The sequence below is a fragment of the Struthio camelus genome, chromosome 5 (assembly GCF_040807025.1).
Source record: "Struthio camelus isolate bStrCam1 chromosome 5, bStrCam1.hap1, whole genome shotgun sequence".
Classification (NCBI taxonomy): domain Eukaryota; kingdom Metazoa; phylum Chordata; class Aves; order Struthioniformes; family Struthionidae; genus Struthio; species Struthio camelus.
In genome coordinates, this window is record NC_090946.1 from 61,337,744 (window position 1) to 61,358,309 (window position 20,566).

The window sequence follows — 20,566 nt, forward strand, 5'->3', positions numbered from 1 at the left end:
AGTTCCTGGGTAGCCACATGACTATTTTTTGCATATGATGGAGTACTGCAAGTCTAGAACAGGTTGAAAATAACTAGCTAATAATCCTTTCTCCTCTGTCCTTGTTCCATAACCCTTTCACTTCCCATTAAAAGAACTCATCAGCTGGTGCTTGTGCTCCTCAGTGATTGCTGTATTTCAAAGTGAAATATATAGCAGCTAGTTGGACTGGACAAGCGAGTGAAGGGAAGGCAGTGGTAATAGGAAACAAGAACTTCAAAGCATTTATAATCATCAAAGCATCACAGTGCTTTGGCTTCCTACAACTTTAAAAGGCTAAATAAAATAATACAAAAGTGCTATCACTGCTGTGAAAGGATGAAATTAGCCAAAAGTGAAACCTGGAAGATTTGGAATTTTGATTCAGAAAAGCACCTAAAATTCTGAATTTTTAGAGACAGAATTATTAGACAACAAGGCTGTTTTGGAAGTCACCAGAGCAGCACAGCTTAGGAACTGGCACATCTCTGCTTCCACTTTTACTAGCCAGGAGAAAAAAACCTATATGAAATGAGAACATCATTTTCAGTAGCCCAACAAGTCTCCTTCACCAAGCTTCGCTACAGCTTCCTTCTTGCTACTGTCTACACATTGGAGACATCAGACTCTTTAATTGCGTCAGGAGAGTCAGGTGCATCCTTATAATTATTCCACGATGAAGAAAGGAACAAAGAAGAACTAATCACATAGCTCCTCAGGGCTGCAAAAATATAGCGAGGGGCTGAAAAAGGTAATTAGTTCTTGAGCCCAACCGGGTAAGTTCATGATCTTTTGGACCGACTAATCCCATAGCAACTTGCAGTATCTGACATTGACCTCAAAATGGCAGCATGCTCAAGGAAAGAAAAGAGACTCCTATATATGTTCTCTGCCTCCAAATGGGACATGAGATATTTCAAACATATGATCAAGCTGAGTTTTGAAAATGTTGTCCTGAGGTGGATTCAAGTCTTCAGCTATTCTTCTCTGCTTCTGCTCTGCATCTGTAAGAATGGGGATATTCTTAAAATGGCAATTCTTTGAGACTGAAAAGGAGGAAATGGTCAGTTCTGGTTTCTAAAGATAGAAATGAAACCTTTGAATACCCCATTCTGTGTTTGCAGGCGAAAAAGTTTCCATTTTAGTTTTTAAATACTTACTTCATTTGTAAATTGCAATTATACTGACAGTAAAGTAACAAAAAAAGATCATTTGAAGTTATCAAAATGAAATATTTTTGAACAGAAAATATTTTGAAATGTCAGGCCTTTTTCCAGGTTGCAAGCCTTCTCCCTATTCAGCTCTAATTCTATGAGACAGGTAATTCCTCAATGAGGAAAACATATTTCGTCTAACTTACACGTAAGTTAAGTTTCCATCAGAGTTCTGTAGCCCAGCTAAATCCTTCATTCAGAAAATACAGTTCTGCCTCTTGCAGTAAGACACCACAAACCACCTGGTGGAGCTTGCCCCTTGCACACCATGAAGCCATGAGCAAGGTTCTTCTCTAAAAGAAGGAAGCATGAGCAAGTGCCAGTGAGCAAGTGTTCATAAGTGAATGTGATGTGTGAGTCTTTCTTGTTCCAGTCGAGTTTATTCTCTTATTGCTCTAATGTGATTCCTTTTGAGAAGTGCCTTTAGCAAAGTAAACAGGGCCTATTGCATACAAGATTATTAATCTTTCTTTGGCTCTTATCCCACTAGTACTTAGCAATTCTGACCTCTCCATGAGTTCGCAATTTAGGATGATAAATGGCCTGCACTGACCCGTAGTTTCTTGCTCCTTTTCCCCCATTCTTCTTAACCCCAGGATTGCCCTGTTAGAACCCTTCCCTGCTCCCTCCCATGCCTTGCTGTGGATTTGGATAAGAATCACAGAGCTTTAACCCAACAGCTCTTTCACTGATCTCCTATGGTCTAATAAGGCAAAGATAATACATAGGCTCTGGAAAGAGCCAGTCACCTGACCTCTCCTTTGGTCACAGAATCCGTTTTCCTTGTAATAAATTACCATTTTCTGTAGTGAATTACTTAGGCAATTATCCTTCAGAAATTAGTCAGTATCAAGAGTCATTAACTTGTTTGCAGGCTAATGCCCCCGGATATACCTGCCTAAGACCCCTAGCTGGACAGAACAAAAGGCTAAATGCCTTTTCTTACTAGCACAGCTATGGCAAGTAGAGCCTGAGGGAAGTGGAGGTAGAGCTGAGAGCAGAGAAAAGCTTAATTCCTATTACTACAGCAAGTGTAATTATGTATGTATACTTAAAACAGTGACTGAATATTTCCTGTAGTTTAATGAAACATTGACTCTTTCATAGTTGAGTCACAAGCTTTGATCCTCACAATACAAACAGTCTCTAAAAACTATTATCATCCAGCTGTGACACAGTGGCTCTCTGAAATTAATTGACCAGCTTAGTTCCTAATAGACAGCTATCCGTGAAACCATGGAGCTATTCTCAGTAATATCTCAGCATTAGGAGGAGAGCTCAGAATTGGCAGAGCCATGACCAAATGTGGAAATGGTTTGTATCCCTGGAAAAGTGCAGAATACCAGTGGTAAAGTGCATTATAGTTTATATAAATACTGTGCTGCCCCTCACCTATTGATTCACTGAGAAACTTAAGTGTCAGAGAAATGACCAGGCTCGACAAACTGAAATCTTATTTGTTTCTGTCAACCACTCCCTCTGCAGGAGACAAAACCCCCACTTCCAAAATTTAAGAGCTTATTAGGAATGCAGCAAAATCGATAATTAGGCTGAGTAACTCCACTGCTGTCATTCACTTCCCACTAATCAGAGCCCGGGGTATGCTGGGGGATATTTATGCTATGCAACTCTCGATTTCCTGTGACTGTGCTATAGTACTTGGCAAAATGCTGTTGCTCCCTTATTTTGGAGTTGACCCAGGATGCCCTTGTAACGAAAAAGGCTTAATAGGTTTTGTGGCTGTGAATTATTTCTGTGAATATTTGAGTACATAACATTAGATGTTCTGGAACTGCTGAGTCTATTCAGCTAATCAGTGCAAGCATATATAGCTTATTAAATAATTTGTTCAGTCTCAGCCAATCTGAATCTGAAAGCTTTGCAGCACTAGAGGTTTTCAAAGCTATGCAATTTTTCGCCTGGACATCCTAACATTGGTAAACGATGACCTTTCCAACACCTCTGTCACGGGGAATTTTTGCTCTTTGTTCTTAACAGAATGATTAATCCTTACAGAAGGGCACAGTTAAAACGTTTGAACACGTGATTAGAAATACTGCTCTTTAGTGTTGCCAGTCAGGCTGCTTTCCAGATGCTGGCACAGCAGAAGTATTATTTTTTTACCCTCAGAATCACTGTGGATAATTTGATGCGACTTGGACGAGATGGAATTTTCTACAACTTGACTCAGAAATTACATCCCTTGGAGGAAAGAGTCAAGGAAACGGGTTTAGCATATTCAGAGAGTTGGGAATATTTGGGCACATATTAGATAAGCTTGCTTTCTTTTGTACGCTCAGCTTTTAAATCCCAGTTATGAAGCACTGTACATTTGTGTGTATAATGCCTGTAATTCTCAGTGACAAAGGAGATAAGATAGCTACAGCCGTAATGTTTGAACTACAGAGCACCATTCATAGCCCTCACAAAAGAATATAACCCTCAGAGGAATGGCATTTCCTTTTAGACATTCTGAAAACTCCAGCCCCCACTCCTACAAGGTGTTTTGTGTAGGAACTTCTTTCTGTCCTAGCAAAGTCTTCTTAAAATCAATAAAGCTTTGGAACCTTGCTTTGCTATCTTGCTACAGAGGAGGACTCCATTGATTTTGATGTAGCATCTAATTGGGAAACGATGCACCATATATTCTTAAAATGAAGAATGGGTACCTGACAGTATACAGGCAAACTTGTGTGATGATAGGAACCTAGTCAGAATTTAAACTCCTGTTTGAGCTATATAGGAACCAGATTCCATATTTGCACAGAACTATTTAGTTTTGTATGTTTTTGCTCATGTAAAGAAGGGTAAATAAACTAGTTTACCGAATTGTAGGAAGATTAGGATCTGAGCAGTCCTGTCCTACAGGAATGAAACGTGCTATCTGAAAAGTTGATAGCAGTATACTTGAAAGGACAGCATCCTTAAACTATTCTTTTTGTAGAGTTCTTCTTTGATTCAAGAAGAAAGCTAACCAATTTTAACAAAACACTACTGCAGTTTAGAAGAGAGATTTTTTTAGCTGCGTAGAACGGAAAGCTATTTCAATAGATAGTGAAGAAGTTGCAGAACATGTGTTACCTGCTGTATATTCACCTGTCTTTCTTCTAGGAGGTATTTATAAACCTTTATAACTGTACTTCCTAACATTACATGCTCTAAATAATAATGCACCTAGAAAAAATACATAACTGTGTATCTAGCATCTCCTGCAAAGCCATAGTCTACAACTACTGTAATAACATGCGTGTTTCTAAACGACTGGGTGAGACTAACAAGAGGCTCTGTAAAAATAAGAGAAGGTCAGGTATGACAGAAAAATGCTAACAATTAGCAAGTGTGCCAGTTCAACTTCCTTAAAAAGCTAACAATCGTACTGGCTTGTTTTTTCCTTGTAGGAAAGTACAGTGGTTTTAAAGTATGTTGTGAGCAAAGGTTAAGCTTTATGAGAAAGGAAGTGGAGAGCTAGGAAAAGGACTGAAAAATGATTACTAAGTGGGCTATCTAGAGATTTCAAGTCCGACGGTAAACAGTGTACACTTGGGAGGTTTATAGTTGGAGAAGAAATCATCTAAAATTCTACGTGCTCGTTCACTCTGGTATTAACTTAGTGCAGCAGCCTCATATTGCTGTCAGGCTGGAATTAATAGGGTGGGGACTCAGGTACTAGATTTAAACTGCAGGGCTTTTGAAATCCATATGCAAATTGTATAAGGTACACTCAGACTCCAGCTCTAAAATCCAGCACGATGGGATGTCCCTGTGGGCTTGTAGAGAGCAAGAGGCATTAAATGTGAAGAAATATTTTTGTTCTATTACTGACTCTACGTGTCACTTCATAAATAGCATCTAAAAGCTGGAAGTGTTCTGGATTCTGGCAGAAACCTGCTTTGTGCGTTGGACGCTAAGATTCTTTGCAGAGTCTCCAAGAGAGTTCAGCAACTTGGAACATAATCCAGATTAGAGAGCACAGCGCAGAGCTGTGAATAGGAAATACTGAGTATAAGAGTATGCCTGAAACTTAAGGGCTAGGTATCTTGATTTCTGCCTTAGAATTCTTACCTGAGAAAAGGTGCTGATTATGCTCTTCTTTTCCAAGAGCAAACTTGTGTGCCTGTCTTTTCTTTTAATTAGCCTAGTGGTAAGAATAGGTGGTGTGAGACTTGGATTTTAGGCTTGCCTTAACCTAAGATAGTTTAAACCCAAAATTAATCTCGTGTGAAAATGTATGAACAGTAGGCTTCTAAGAAGGAGGGGGTCCCTAGTTTACTGAAGCTGCTGTACTAAGACTTGAGGGAGATGAAACATGCACTGCAGGGGGCCTAAAGTGCTGGTACTGAGGGAGTGGAGAACTTAGGGATCTGGTACCTGCTTTTTGTGATCTTATACATGCTGCGTGAACACTGGGCTAAAAATGAAGTAAATGCTGGCTGTAGGGACTACTGTATGTGAATGTCCTACTATTTACAGCATCACATTACATCAGTTAAACTTGAGTTATTGCAATATTATTGTATTATGGTGCAAACAACTCATTGAAGCACTCACATTTGCAGTGGAAAAGTGATACAGTTTCCCCCCTGCCTGATAGACTTTAACTTCTTAGACCAACATGCTGCAAGAAATGCTTGAGTAGAGGCTGCTTTAAATGTAAACATGTATGTGGAGAGAATATGCAGGCACAGGCTATTGTAGAAGGTGATAATGTAGGAAGACAGTTGATGTTTCTGGAGGTTGGTGAAAAGAAGACATGATTCACTGGGTCAGAGATGGGTGGAATAATGATTTCTGTTAGCCTGGGAATTAGAGACCTGCTCTGGTCTTGTGACATAGTGCCACTGAGTTAAATGTGGGAAGAGTTCTTTATTTTGCAGGGCCTCTTCATTATGTGGTTGTGCAGTGCTCTGATCTATCCAGTACCTACACATGATGCCCCACTCCAAATAATAAACAAAGAGTGAGCATTACTATCACTTCAGTCAAGAGAACCACAGAACAGTTGGGGTAGGAATGGCCCTCTGGAGATCATCTAGTCCTACTCCCCTGCACAAGCAGGGTCAGCTAGAGCGCATTGCCCTGGACCGTGTCCAGTTGTGTTTTGAATATTTCCAAGGATGGATACTCCAACCTCCCTGGGCAACCTGTGCTGGTGTTCAACCACCCTCACAGTGAAGAAGTGTTCTCTTATGTTCAAGTGGAATTTCCCATGTTTCAGTTTGTGCCTATCGCCTCTCATCCTGACAGTGTGTAAGCTTGGAGACTTCCTTAATTTCTTCTAGCCGGGGTTATGAACTTGTTTGTTTTAAAGCCATTTCATGAGTTAACGGTGCTTGTAAAGTTTACAGAACCATAATTCCTGGGCTGTTATGGCTTTTTAGTTTTGACGTGGAGAAAATGTTTTAAGAAGACTGTTTGAGCCTTTTCTTCTATACCCACTTTTAAAACTACTGTGTTGTATGCTACCTCTAATAACATATGTTGCTAATGTTTTTTGATGTTGAGCTTTCTGGTGCAAGCATCAGCCTTTTGTATGGCCCTTAGAACAGAAGAATCAAAAGCTTCAAGTCAAAGAAATGCAACAATGTTAGACATTGCTAGGGGTCTAGGTGGAACATAAAGTAGGATCTCCTTGCTCTCCTAACATATATGTTTCAAAAAGCCAGTTTTAGCTATATCGTTATTTTCACTAGCAACCAGAAGGCAAATCGAAAAGCAAATTTTTTTAAAGCAAGTCGGAAAACAACTGACTGCTGAGAAGCTCTGTAATGTTCAGCTATAGTCCAGAAGCCAGCTGTCTTATTAGGACTTGAAAATAGAGAGATTTGAGCTATGATCATGGGTAGTTGCCTCTCACAGTCTCTTCTCCTCCTCCCATCTTTGGCTGTTCTGCTTTTTTAGATGTCAGCCTCTGCCTATGGATCTGTATCTGAGCATGCCTAGCATAGTGGAGTCCTGATCTAGGCTGCAATCTTTCCCTGTTACTATTAATAAATAGTATGATCAGTCAACATTCACGTTACGTGATACAGTCAGCTTGAAAGTCTTCCTTCTCCTACATGGGGGATCTCATTTCTCCTCTCTGTTCCTTCACTTCACAGCTTGTTGCCTGTATTCATATGTGTGGAATGTGTGCAGGGGTGAATATTGTCCTCTCTGGAGGATGCTTGTCTGTTTGTTCAAGAGGGAAAGGCATAAACTGAGCCATTAGTGGGAGAAATAGAACCTGAAAGCACAGCAGCAACTGTTTTTTAATGAGTCTATTTGTACTGGACCAGCAGGTAGCCCTGACATTGAGTCAAGTCTGAGACTAGAGCTGGCAGATAGCCAGCGTTCTGCTGAGAAGAAGCTAAATTATGCATCTTATTTAGTACATTTATTAAAAGATCTTCTAACATTTCCAGGCAAACGTCCCGAAACAAATGCTACTATCGTTTAAGAGCCTTGCAGTTCTGAGCTACATTTAATGCCCTCATAATAGCTTTCTGGTGTGTGCAGAGCTTCATCTCTTGATGGTATTTTATGAATTGTTGTGGTAGACAGATCTTAAAGGGAAGAGTTCTCCCTGGCCTAGTGGTGTGGAGGGAGAGGCTTAGTGCCTGTGAAACTGAAACTGGCAGCACTGGCTCATGTGGTGTCCCAGCCTTTCCTGCAGGCCTACGTTCAGTCATCAAATTCTTGACCTGTTTTTTCAGGTGGAAGGATGCCCAGCTCAGTCCTGACTTGCAGTACACCCTGGCATTGCAGCCACCTGGGTTAAACAGTGTGGTAACTTCCGCTAATGAAGCTAACTCACTCATGCTGATGGATTGCAGGGAAATACTGAGGGGTTATTTACACTTACTTTCAAAATCCCCCCTTCCCCTCCCTTTTTTTTGGTTTCCTCAGTTTTGAGGAGGTGAAAAATACAGCCTTGAGAACGGTTTACTTCTCTGCAAGCTTGCCAGAACTGCCCTGTGGGACTGGAGTTTCTGCCTAGGAAACAACCTCTTTTTCCAGGCCTAACCCTGGCATGGTCTGCTACATTGTTTTAATAGGACATAAGGCAGCTGTACTACAGAAATCCTTCTTTAACTGAAACTGCAGATACTAGGATTCCTTTAAACTGTGCTGAACCCTTTTACAGATTAAAACCATCAGATCAGAGTTGAGGGTCTCAGTTTGTGTCCGGAGCTTAGCTCGCTTGTTAAATGCTGACTAAACCCCATGCCATAGAAAGCAGGACACCCTTCTGACCAACTCTTGCTCTTTCATTATCCCTTACAGCCATATTTTGCCTCTCTGCCACTTTCTTCTTCCCTCTGCCAGTGAGCAGTACCCATAGTTGCTGCTGGCTAGCCTTTCGTCACAGGAGCTGCAGGGGCTTGTTCAGCCTCCCAAGAGTGAGGCTTAAATCTGGATCCTGACTGGGCCTAGGTAAAAGTTCTAGCTTGGATTTCTGGCCCTTTATAAAGCTATTTCTAACCAACTTGCTTCCCTCTACATTTTACTTTATCTGAATGATATCTCTAGAAGGGAATGTTAAGGCAATATTCCTTAGAGATTCAAAGAAATCACTAGCTAGCATTTTATAAATTACCTCAAAAATCAAAAATGATCCAAATGTAGTGGAAACCACTCTGGGAGAGCTACCTTTTTCTTTTTTTAATGTGTGCAATTGTTAAAAAGTGGGACAAAAAGTTCGGCATCACCCTTTGGAGTAGCAATAATTTGTAGTCGGCAGCATGTTACTGCTCACTGAATCATCATTCTTCTTACATAAAGCTTTGCATGGGCTGGTTCAGGTAGCCTAGAGACAAATTGACCTTTTGCAGTAGCGTATATTAGAAATATGGGTTTCATGTCTCAGATTCCTATTTCATTTTCTTCCTGAGGCTTAAAATTCAAGTTTGCTTATTTTTTTTATATTCAGTGCTCTGATCAAGTGATAACTATTTAAAGCATAACGACACAGAAAACAAGGGATAGAATTAACTGTTAACAATTTACATTAAACATTAGCATGCAAGCTATTCTAGGTGGGCCTGATTATGCTGCCAGTTGTAGCAGCTCCACAATAGTTAAGGCTGAGAACTGTATTATATTTAAAGGTCAACTACTTTAAAAGATACAGTTTTTCAGTTGCCAAACTGAAACTTGGCCCCAGAATTTTCCAAGCTAAATGCCTGCTTGAGGCAGATACTGGTTTTGAATATGTTATCCTAAATAGCTCAATGTTTTTCAGCGTGAGAGTAGGGAGAATGTTCTAGTTGGTTGGTTTTTTTTATATGCTGGCCTGCGTTGGAGAAAGAAATTAATCTTTGGATGCACAATAAAGTCTTTGGAAACATGCTTATACATCTTATATAAATTCTGGCTAGAAATCTGCGGCTTCCCCAGGGGCTGTGTTCATAGTGAAAGTACCGCTGTGAAAGATGATCAGAACCTCGTCTGTGATTATAACTTTGCAATGCTGCAAGAAATACCTAGTCTAGCTGCAGGCACTTAAAGAAGCCTAGCAATCACTAAGCAATTGGGAAATGAAGCAATTAAAGTTGCCTGTGCAATGCCTTTCCTTTGATTAGATGCATTTCTGTACAGGAATATGATCCTAAACACTTTTTTTGTAGTAAGAACTCTGTCTCATTCATTGCACAGCACTGTATATTAAGAGTTTCCTTTGCAAAACCTTGAAGATATTGGAAGATGGCTAGCAAATGGTATTGGTGACAGCAGGAAAATAAAGTATGATTTCTTGATTACGGTAGCTGAATTCTTCCCCAGAGAAAGGTTCTATCTTTCTAGGTGATGCTAAACAAATTACTTACACCTGGTTAATGAAAAATTTGTTATATTTCACTTTCAGAATACCTTGATTTGAGACTTTCACTAATGTCACATTTGGGTTGTTGTATGACAGTTTCAAGGAAGGACAATGGAAGCTGTGCAGGGAGAATATTCACTACTGAATGATATTAAGTGCACCAGCAAATCAGAGGCTAAAACCATGAAATGCATTAGATTCCTGGATGCTATCTAACTGTCCATTCTTGCCCTTTGCTTAGTTAAGTGCATTTGCCACAGGACTGTCCTAACCACAGGATTTTAGGGTGTACTGTATCTCTCAGTCTCTATTCCTTGTGCTGCCTTTTTAAATGTTTAAGATGTTTTGTTCATTCATAAGTGGGAATAGGTATTTAATTAGGTTAGTATTTCTTTATTTTGGAAACCCACTTAAATGATTCGCTCTGAACTGCGTTGGCCCGTTCTTTCACTGCTTAGTTTGTTAATTTTGGAAGGACTTTTTTCATAGTTAGTTTTTTGTTCCTGCCTAATAAAGGTTCACTGGAGACTGAATATAACTTCAAACAATTTAAAGAACAGAAGAAATATGTATCTGAAGATCCCTTAAGAGAAAGTTAGTGAGCATATGGGCCCACTGAGGACTGGTAGAATTGTGGTAGGAAAGTTATTTTCTCTTTCCAAGGCTCCTCGTTTGAGAGGCTTGGTTGTGCATAAAGGCAGCAGTGAAGACGCTTAACTAAGAGGCTGCAGCTGGCACGAGGCCAAGTTGTTGACTGAGGAAGGTCCACCGAAGTCAGCAGAGCTATATTAGCTAACACTCTGCACCCACACCTGTGCTATTGCTTGTCAGTTGACTTGGCTCTCCTAAAGGACTGGAGGTTTGGAGACAAAAGAGGTACCTGTTGTACCTATGTTCCTCATGATTTCTTAGTACCTGCTTAAGTGCCTTCCCAAGCTACTAGTAAATGTGTGCACCAACCACCTATGAGAAAAATGTTACAGGACAAACACGTCCTTTCAGTATGTTTCTTTGTGTCACAAGGTATCAAGGTATTTCACGACTGTTTAATTCATCAAGAAAGCAAACAAACAAATATGCCCCAGAAACTATAATGATATGTCAGTGCTGATTGTTAGCAGAGATGCTAGGAGGTGTATGCGCACCTCTTTGGTGCACTGTTCATACAAAATACCCAAATACCTGAAAGACCATTGCTCTTAGTTTCCACAGGAATCTCTCCAGTTATTAACATGGCATATGAATTCTACAAAATTGCTTTTTTCCAAGTCTTGCATTTTATCTGAGCACACTCTGTTTAGATTACAGCAAAGATCCAGCTCAAAATGGTGGAACAAAAAAGTAGTAAAATACTGATTTAAGGCCTTTGTTCTTGGACCACAAACTTTTTTTTTAATTGATTAAATTAATTAAAAGCACTAAAGAGTGCTTCATCCCGCATAAACACAAAACATCAGTATAGAGCTAGAGCTGCTAAGTGCCTAAGCATCTAAACAGCAGTTAAGTGTCTAATTCTGTGTGTAGATCTGAGCCAGAATTTCTTGGCTTGGAGCTTCTTTGCACTTGGAAAACCTAACCTTCTTTTACTGTAAAGTAGTTAGGTCTTATAATAACTGTTTTACTGTGGGAAAACCAAAGGGGAGTATCTTTTCTTTAAAGGATGACTTCCCTAGGGCGCTCTAAAAGTGACATGTATCATCACCCTGTAAGATGGGGACCACATACCCTGGCTGGAAATGTCTTTCTAAAGCCATGATATTGTACCACCCACTTTGCCAAAACCATCAGTCTCAGACAGGAAAAAGATAGCACTTGTCACAGCTCTTATTATTCAGTCTCCTAGGGTAACGCCATTTCTAGTACTAACTCTTAAAACATGACCTTTATCCAACTCTGTCCAGAAGACAGACGCTACTGTTTCAATAGATTGTTAAAGATCTTCCTCTGAACTGAAAAATAGAGTGAAATATCTGGTTTTTAAAAGGGGAATAAGAACTGAGAGTAAACAAGGTAATTCCTCCCTGTTGTATAACCTTGATTCTTGAAGGCCAAGTGGTGTGTTGTTCATTTAAATGATACTCATTTTGCCATCATATTAGTTCCACATGAAAATTTTAAACCTGGGAACAAGTTTTTCCAGGAGTGGTGAACATGCTAATCTGAGCTCATAAATAAAGCATGTACTATAACCAGGACAGAACGTGGACTGGAAAGGTGAGGATGGAGAATATGGTAGTAAGAGCTGAATATGCATCCAAATGAACAGACTAGCATCTGAGATCTTTTTACTGCCATCCACTCTCAAAATATAGATACACAGAGATGATCTGTGACATCTCCTCACTGCTCCCAGGAAGGTACAGGATATATCTAATTTGAGAGGGAAGAATGCACTGTGCCACTTTTCTCCAAAGAGAAGAGGAATCACATTCTGTGGCACACTAAAATGTCTTAGATTGTCTTAATCTGATCATGGAGCAACAAAGTAGAGACCTCTTCCAAAATTTAAAAGCCTTAACAGAACAACTTAGTTTCAAGTCCATTTCTGTTTTGCTGAGTGATATGTAAGAGACTTACACATACAGCTGTATTCAATCTTATTTTACCGTTTTAGTCTCTGTGCTTGCAGAGGGTTTTCTTAGGCATGCTAGTTTTTTTGTTTTTGTTTGTTTGTCTCTTTGTTTTTTGTAACCTATGTACCTGGCAGCCTCTGCTTTGCAATGATCAAGTGCCCCAATATGGTCATTAAATAAAGCAGAGGCTGATGAAGAAAAAAGCACTGGGCTTCACAGCTTCTTGCTGAAATACAACTGTCAGAATTTTTGTGGTTGGTAAAGCTAAACCCGATGGAAGACTTCCTAAATTAACTTATTTCAGGATTTTTCCTAACTGTGATTCTAGTTCTCTTTGGGAGTTTTGGGGAGCAGGAGTGAAAAATCACTGGTTGCAGCTATCCAGGTTCAATGCTGATACATACAAATAGTCCTTTTATTGCTTCTTGTGACTCTAAGGCTATTGTGTGCTGCAGGTGCTTATATTTGCCCCATTTTTTTTTCTCTCACAGGTGTTACCTGAGTCAAAAGGACATATCACATGCTAAAGGCAGAATCCTTCTGACAGCATGATCATCACCGTCCTCTGAGTGCTGCAGAGTAGCTATGCCATGCATTAAACAGATGATTGGATCTTTCTAATGCCAATGCATCTTTATGGGTGAGGGTTATTTGTATTTATAGCATCCATCAAGCAATTTATAGTCCTGCTGCTGCCTTTTATTTTGTGCTTCTGAGCAGAAAGAGTGGACTGCAATGACTTAAAATGCAACTCCGGGGTGCTTCAAAGGTTGAAAGGCTTTCTGGGTCAAAGGCAGTGAATGTGAACAGCAGTAATAACTGCTCTTTGTTGTTACCTTGCACTTAGAGTTTTGCCTTTGGGCTTCTGATCTCCTTGGGGAGTGCAAATGTTAAGTATGCCTTGCAGCAGGCATGCCTGCTAAGTCTGCAAATCAGGAAATGCAGGTGCTGAGGTGAAAGGCTATATCCTCTACAAGATCATGGTGCTTAAAGCAGAACCAAGCAGAACTGAAGTCCCTCAGTCTGAAAGTGCTACTCAAATAGCTCTGTCTTAATCTTTCCAAACCTAGAGTGTTTATGCAAAACCAATGTTGGGGCCTAGTGATTAGTCAAACTGGGGAATATTGGTTTCTGATCCTGGTGTTAAGCATTGTTCCCATTTTATGTTAGGTGTTACTGAATGATTTGAAGCAAACTAACCTTCTCTTTCAGGTATCTAAATGAAATGCAAGACTCCCACCTCCTGAGTGAGTGCACAGTCTCTGGACTATAAAGTCTTGTAGCTGCTTATATTCTGACTCTTGCATTTAATAGCTGCAATGTGAAAGAGTAAACACCACCAGCTACTAAAGCTAACCTGCCATCTAACATGGAGGTGCTTCTCTAGGAGGTGAGAGAAGTGATCTCGACTCCCTAAAGCTTCTAAGTATGCAGAACCTTCTGCTTTTTGGGAAAATGATCCTTTGTACCTACTCAGGAGAGAAGGTATGTTCGCTTCAGATTTAAATTAATTCTATAATTTAGTTCTTCTGCTGGCTTGCTCTAGGTAGGTCACTGCTGAGTATGCTAAATGTTTTCGTTAACATTTGCAGGGATGTATTTCTCATCAGATGTGAAGAATGCGATGCTGGAGAGTTGTGGTGTTCACACAGAGCTCTGGATTCTTTCCAGAAGGTGCAGTCTAAAGGTTACATGTTGCAATACACACTGGATAACTCTCTGAATTCCCTCAGTGGCAGGACTGGGACTAGAATCCAGGATTTCTCCCTTTTTGCTAGTAAATGATATCTTCTATAATTTGAGGAGAAGGAACTGAAATGGGAGACTAGAGAGCTCATTTGTTACCAATGGCAACTCAAGGTCCTGAATCCTCCTCTGCTTTTATTTGGAATTGCTTTGTGTATCTATAAACTGTGCATATGTGTCAGAAATTTAATATGCTTTGATTCCTCCCTCCCCTCTCCTTCCTCCTCTTTGCTTTTAGGGCAGCAGTCCCAGTAGCAAGCCATTCCAGGAAATGCCACAGTATCCTTTTTGTCTGTTCCACACAAAGGGCAATAGCTTGTCACCACACCTGCAGCTGTCCCTTTAAAAGGACTTGCAGGTGATGTCAGTTTTGCCATTTTTTCTAGTCCTGTGCTTTGCTTGGTTCTGTTTCTCGCTCATTCACAAGCGACATTGCTGCCTGCTGCCCCAACATCTCCCTGACTAAGTTTAGCCACTGACTACTAAAAGTGCTGGTAGCAGTGGGGAAATGGTGAAATTGCTCAAGCAGCTGAGGTGGGTATTCGGGAGGGACATATCTGATTACTGGTTACCAGTGTCTGTGGATGTCTGAGAATGACAACCTAAATTAGTCTAATTCTATGGTAAGAGTTTATTCAGACATGATTTGGATGAGAGAAGATGGGTTAGGAAATTCATAATCTTGGCCTGACAATAAAACAAGACGCCATTGTGTAATGATATGGAAACATAGCAAATTCGGGTCTGAAATAAAGAAATACTTTTCACAACAAAGTCATCAAAATGTGGAAGCGTTGAGGTGAAGCAGTAAAGGCAAAATTTAGAGATGCAAATTTTTCTTGTGGCCAAAAAAATTTAGTGAGCTTTAGACGAGATGGAATATATTTTATAACTAAATATTCTTGCCAATTATATAATAGTTAATGCTAACATGCATTTTTGGAAGAGCTATTAAGCCATCTTCTTTAAGTGCTGCGAGAATCTTTAATTGCTAGGGATCAGAAGACACCTCATGTGGAGAGAAAGTTATCCTCTGCTTTTATAATGTCAGGTTGTTCATGCAGTCTTCTGAAATATATGGTGCTGGCCACTGTTAGAGAGAGGGAAGCTGGATTAAATGAATGAGAGGCTGATTAAGGTTAATTCTTTGGGTTTCTTGACAAGTAAACGGCGTGGATTTTAGGTGCTTCTTTTTTTAATATTAGGTATCAAAATGATCATTGGTCTTGCTGTTAATCCGTTCACTGTCCTCAGATGAAAAACATACCACTCTTGCAGTATGTCATTCATAGTTCTTTTTCCTCAAAATGCTAGGATGTATTCTGTAAAATAAGCAGGTATCCTGGAGGAGTGTGTAAATGCAAACACACTGGAGGAAGAGAATACACAGTTTTATTAAAAAGATATGTTTGAAGTCTCTGATCTCATGACATTTCTCAGATTGATCGCTGTAGCTACTCAAATTTCCTTTGGGGCGGAAGCGATCAGTGGTCAAAAGCAGTTACAGCTAAGGTCCCTCATATTGTTAGGATTTTGGGGATGGGACATTTACTTTAGAATCAGTATTAAATTTGAGTATTAAACAGTTGCACATCTTTACTGCATGGATGGTTTGAAATTTAAGAGAAGCTATCACATAGACCTCTGTTTCAACTGTGACAGGACTCTCTAAGGAGCAGTAGGCTGTTCTTTTTCTGCCTCGTGCTGGTAATATAAACATATCTACAGCCACGGCACCTAAGGCACCCATACTTGGGTTGTATGTGGAAGAAACTCTTCCTGCACTTGGGATCTGCAAGGTTGGTACCTGCTCTGTGGCCACATTCTAAATTAATATCTAAATTTGTACTGCAAACGTTGCATTGTGCTAATGACAGACCTGGTTATAAAACTGCAATACTGGCAAGGTACCTTGCATAAACTGATGCTCATCCTACTCCTCAATCAGTGGAAGAAAGGAAGATCCAGAAATGTTTTGGGGACCTCTTGCGATTATCCTTGCTATTAATAGTTTAATAGGAGAAAACTGAGAGAACCGTACTAGTCGTGGACTACAGGGTGATCAGAAATGGGCGCTCAACTTTTGGATATGGAGAGGCTGCTTTCAAGGCTCTATGAGAGGAGCTGATGCCCTGTCTTTCCTTTCCTTGCAGGATGCTTGCGAAACCAAACTATTTAAGAGTGACTCTTACCCTAGGGAGCCTTCCTTGCTCCCTGGCACCTTTAATCTCTACAGTCATGAGCCACTTTGAAATGGGAAACTCCAGCAAAGGCAAAGTCATATCTGAGGGCTTGGAGACCATCCTCCATTCAGTTCCCTCTTGCCTGGACGTAACACTATTGAAATCTTGTAAGCTTTTGCCCTCCACAAGTTCTAAAACTGTAGGGTCGTTAAGAGGATCTATATTCCCATTTGGAGCCCAGCCAAGGGTCCTTAGGCCTTGCCACTAATGTTGTTATATGTTGCCATGCCAGGCTGTATGAGGGAGATTTATAGACATTTTGGCTCACTGGACAATTGTATTATCATTAGAAAATTATATTTTCTGGAGCTCAGGCCTGGAAAACCTTGAGGACGTATGCATAATCTGCTGGCAAAGGGACAGGATCATTCAAGATATTTGACTCTGCCTTGATCCTAGGAGATCAAGGGGTCTAACCCCTGCACCAGGGGGTCTGATACCTTCTGACAGTGGTGGTGTGTAAGTGTTCACATACAGGCTGGAAATAACGTGTGGGTGATGGTGTGTACATAGCTGATAGCAGACTCTTGCAATAATCTGAATGTGTATGTTCTCCAAACACTCCAAATAGTTGAAACCTATTATAAAGGTTGAATCAACACAAAAGTAACTGGAAATCATCTGGAAATTTACAGAAAAGAATTGTCATTGCTTTGAGTCAAATTGCTAATATAGACATATCCTTTTAATATTATTCTACACCAGTGTAGCTCAGAAAGAACTCTGATCCTTCTTGCAAATAGTTTCAGGTCCTATAGAAATTATTTCCATATGAAGCTTAATGTCATTTTGAGGTTTATTGTGGATCGGAAGCGCTACAGTTAAGCTAACGGAGGAGTTTCCACTGGCTTCAGTGGAGTGGTTCTGCCAGTCATACGAATGAGGTGGTAGTTTTCAGTTGTATTTTGATTTTTTTGTTTAGTTTTGTTTTTCCTTTCCTTTCCAATAAGCAGATGAAAAGTATAGGTAAAACTGCTAAGGTGCAGCTGCTAGGATAGGGATGAATTTGGAAAGATGATGGCATGGGTTCTTAAAAGTATACATGTTAAATAAATGGCCAACCCTACTTTGTATGTGTGTAGGTGGCTTGAAGAGAACTTGTGAAAGATGGGAAGGAAGGCTGAGGAAAGCTAGTGAATGGCATTTTACAAACCACTAAAAGACTGTGTAATGGGTTAGCAGTAGCCTCTCAAGTTTTGCTTATTTAACGTTAGCTAAAATGGTACTGTGTATCCAAAAACAGACAGAGTAGTACCTGTTGCCAAGAGGTTCTCATTTTGGAATCAGTCATGTACCCAGAGGAAAATTTATCAACGGAAAATTAAATATTAGAAAAGAAAAAAATCTTATTAATTAAAAATTAAAAGAAAATTACTTTACAACATCTATTTTGCTCCACATGGCAGTACTAATCCAGTCACCAAGCAATGTAACTGATTCACACTCCAGTTTATTTTGTGAACTGTATGAAAAACTTCTGCTGCAACACTGATGCGAAAACTTTAAAACTGCTAGAATGAATGAAATCTATCAAATGTCCAAACAAAAAATCATAAACTTTAAGATTAGTAGGACTGGCGTACTATTTTCAGCCCGTAGTCAGGGACATTTCATTTCAGAAAACACTCTTATGTATTGTCTGAGGAAGTATTACCTCCTTTGAAATGCAGTGAGCTATTTTGCCATAACTTTTTTCTCCTTCTTTTATTGTGAGCAGGCAGCAAAGCAGACATTTGTATCTGCTGCCTGTGTGTAGTACAGCTAATTTTTCAATTTGCATAAATAAGTTACCTGCCAAAACTGATTACTTCTCTTCAAATTCTAAATTCATTATTTCTCCTTTTCCTCCCCCACATCTGTCTTGGTTTAATTATTTTTGCATCAGTTGTCATTTTAGGAGCAAATTTGGTCTAAAGAGTGGCGCTTGTATATATCTTACTATTTTAGTTCAACTAATTAAGATTACTAGTTTTGTCTAGGTATCTGGAGGCAGACATGGAAAGGGTGATCATATACTGATGCTTTTGATTTGATGGATAAGTTGTTGGGATCCAACATTAGCTAGTAAAAAAATCCAACAGAAAAACTTAAACCAGGATTTACAAAATTGGTGAGGTGATTTTCAGAAATGATCATGAGAATTAGCCTCCTAAATTCCATTTCAGTCTGTGGGACCTGTCCTTTGTAATCTCTGGTGAGTAATCAGTCCATGAAGGAGTTGTTCAGAACTGAGTTGACTGGCACTGTTGGTCAGTGATTCAAAATGTAGGTCATCAGAAATATCAGTGAACTTCTGCCTAATCTTGAACGTGTCTAACTCTGCATAGATATCTTCAAAGGTTTTTTTATTTAATAGAACTCCTCACTTCAAGAAGTCATTTGAACTGCTCCTCTCCTGGAGAGGAAGGGCCAGACTTGCGTGACCTAGCCTAGATATTAGTGACAGCCATTTTCTACAGATGTATTCTAAAGCTATGGGATTGTCCTGGGCTGTTGTCCCAGGAGATATTAGCAGACATTGCAGGAAACATTCAAACTATTCTCTCAAAACTCCCATCCATCTGCTTTCCTTGCACTTCACTCCCACCTCACTTCATCATCCAAACTCCTCCTCTCCAGCAGCGCTCTCAGGCTGAGAGAAATACTTCCTGTGTTAGACTGTTTGGTCTTTGTCTTTTGTCACCGAGACATACTTCATTTGGTGCTGGCAGGTGGACTTCATTTTGTGTGTTGTCATTTACCACACAATCTTCAATATATTCCTCATATTTGATCTCCAGTAAAGCTCTCCTGTTCTCACTCTGCTTCACTGAGATAGGTGCTTTTTACCATCACGACTGCAGAAGACTCAGGAAGGTGAAATCCTGTTCCACCACATGTCAGTGGCAAAATGCCCATTTAAATTCTGGAGACAAGATTTTACCTTGACATTTTGACACTAAATAATACTCTTTCTGTTTACAGGTCTGAGAAGAACACAAATTTCTGTGTGTGGTCTATATGCTAAAGAATTAGCTTTGGATTTACTACCATGGAATCCAATCTTTCACATATCTGGTGAGAACACTATAACTGATAACATCTGGAACTGCACTTTCCCCATGATTTCTGAGGAGATCCTCAAAATACATACTTAGTTTAATTCAATTAATCTTTGAAACATGTATATTTTATTTATATTTAAAGGCATCCTCGTAAATTAATTTGCATAGGCACCCAGTAACTTGCACCTTTTTTTTTAAATAAAGATCTGTGTTACTTTTTTTGTACAAATAAGTAGACATAATTCATCTTTCACATATATACTGTAAACAAACACATTAATAATTCTATTACATACTCTGCTGTTTCCCACATGAACAGAAGTGATTTGCTATAGCCTGAATGATGAAGTTAAAAATTATAACTTTTAAAATCCCTTTCCTTAGGCTTCTAACAGCCACTTAGATTATTACTTTCGGCTTTTGATTGTCTAATTTGTTTTTTACCAATACAAATAGCCTTTTAAATTTTTCCAGATTGCGCTGATTAGCTGAAATAGAAGTTCCTCTTTTCCTTATGTTTGTCTACTCTTTTATTACCTTCTTTTGCTGGCATTAAGGGGGGGGGGGGGGGGGGCTATGACAAGCTGCAGACAGACCAGAATTATATTGTGCTGGGTAGTGTAGATAGGATGAAATTGCACCTAGAGTTTTCGCTTTCACCTTCGGCTCTTCAAGTATAAACTTATTGCTGCAGTGTTTTGGTTGGAACCACAGCAGTGACAAAAAAAATAAGTTTTCAGTCTGCTATTTAAATCTATTTCAATCTATTATTTAAAAATAGATTGTTTCAGTGGATTATTTTAAAATGTCCATATTATGCTGAGCTTTTAACAAAGCTTGCAGCCTGGTTTTTCATCATGAACAGATTCACAATGGAAAGGACTGTTTTGAGAACCTTCTGACAAAAACTGTGCTTGTTTTCCTAACA

General features: G+C 39.6%; 1 long non-coding RNA gene across 1 annotated transcript in view; it reads left to right on the forward strand.

Moving 5' to 3' along the window:
- LOC104141259 (uncharacterized) overlaps nucleotides 1-19,641 on the forward strand; it is a 34,951-nt gene extending 15,310 nt beyond the window's left edge. The window contains exons 2-5 of the long non-coding RNA XR_693501.2: nucleotides 13,097-13,245; nucleotides 13,818-14,090; nucleotides 14,198-14,279; nucleotides 19,559-19,641. This is a non-coding gene — a long non-coding RNA (uncharacterized lncRNA). The remainder of the gene's footprint in view (nucleotides 1-13,096; nucleotides 13,246-13,817; nucleotides 14,091-14,197; nucleotides 14,280-19,558) is intronic.
- The last annotated feature ends 925 nt before the right edge of the window (nucleotides 19,642-20,566 follow it).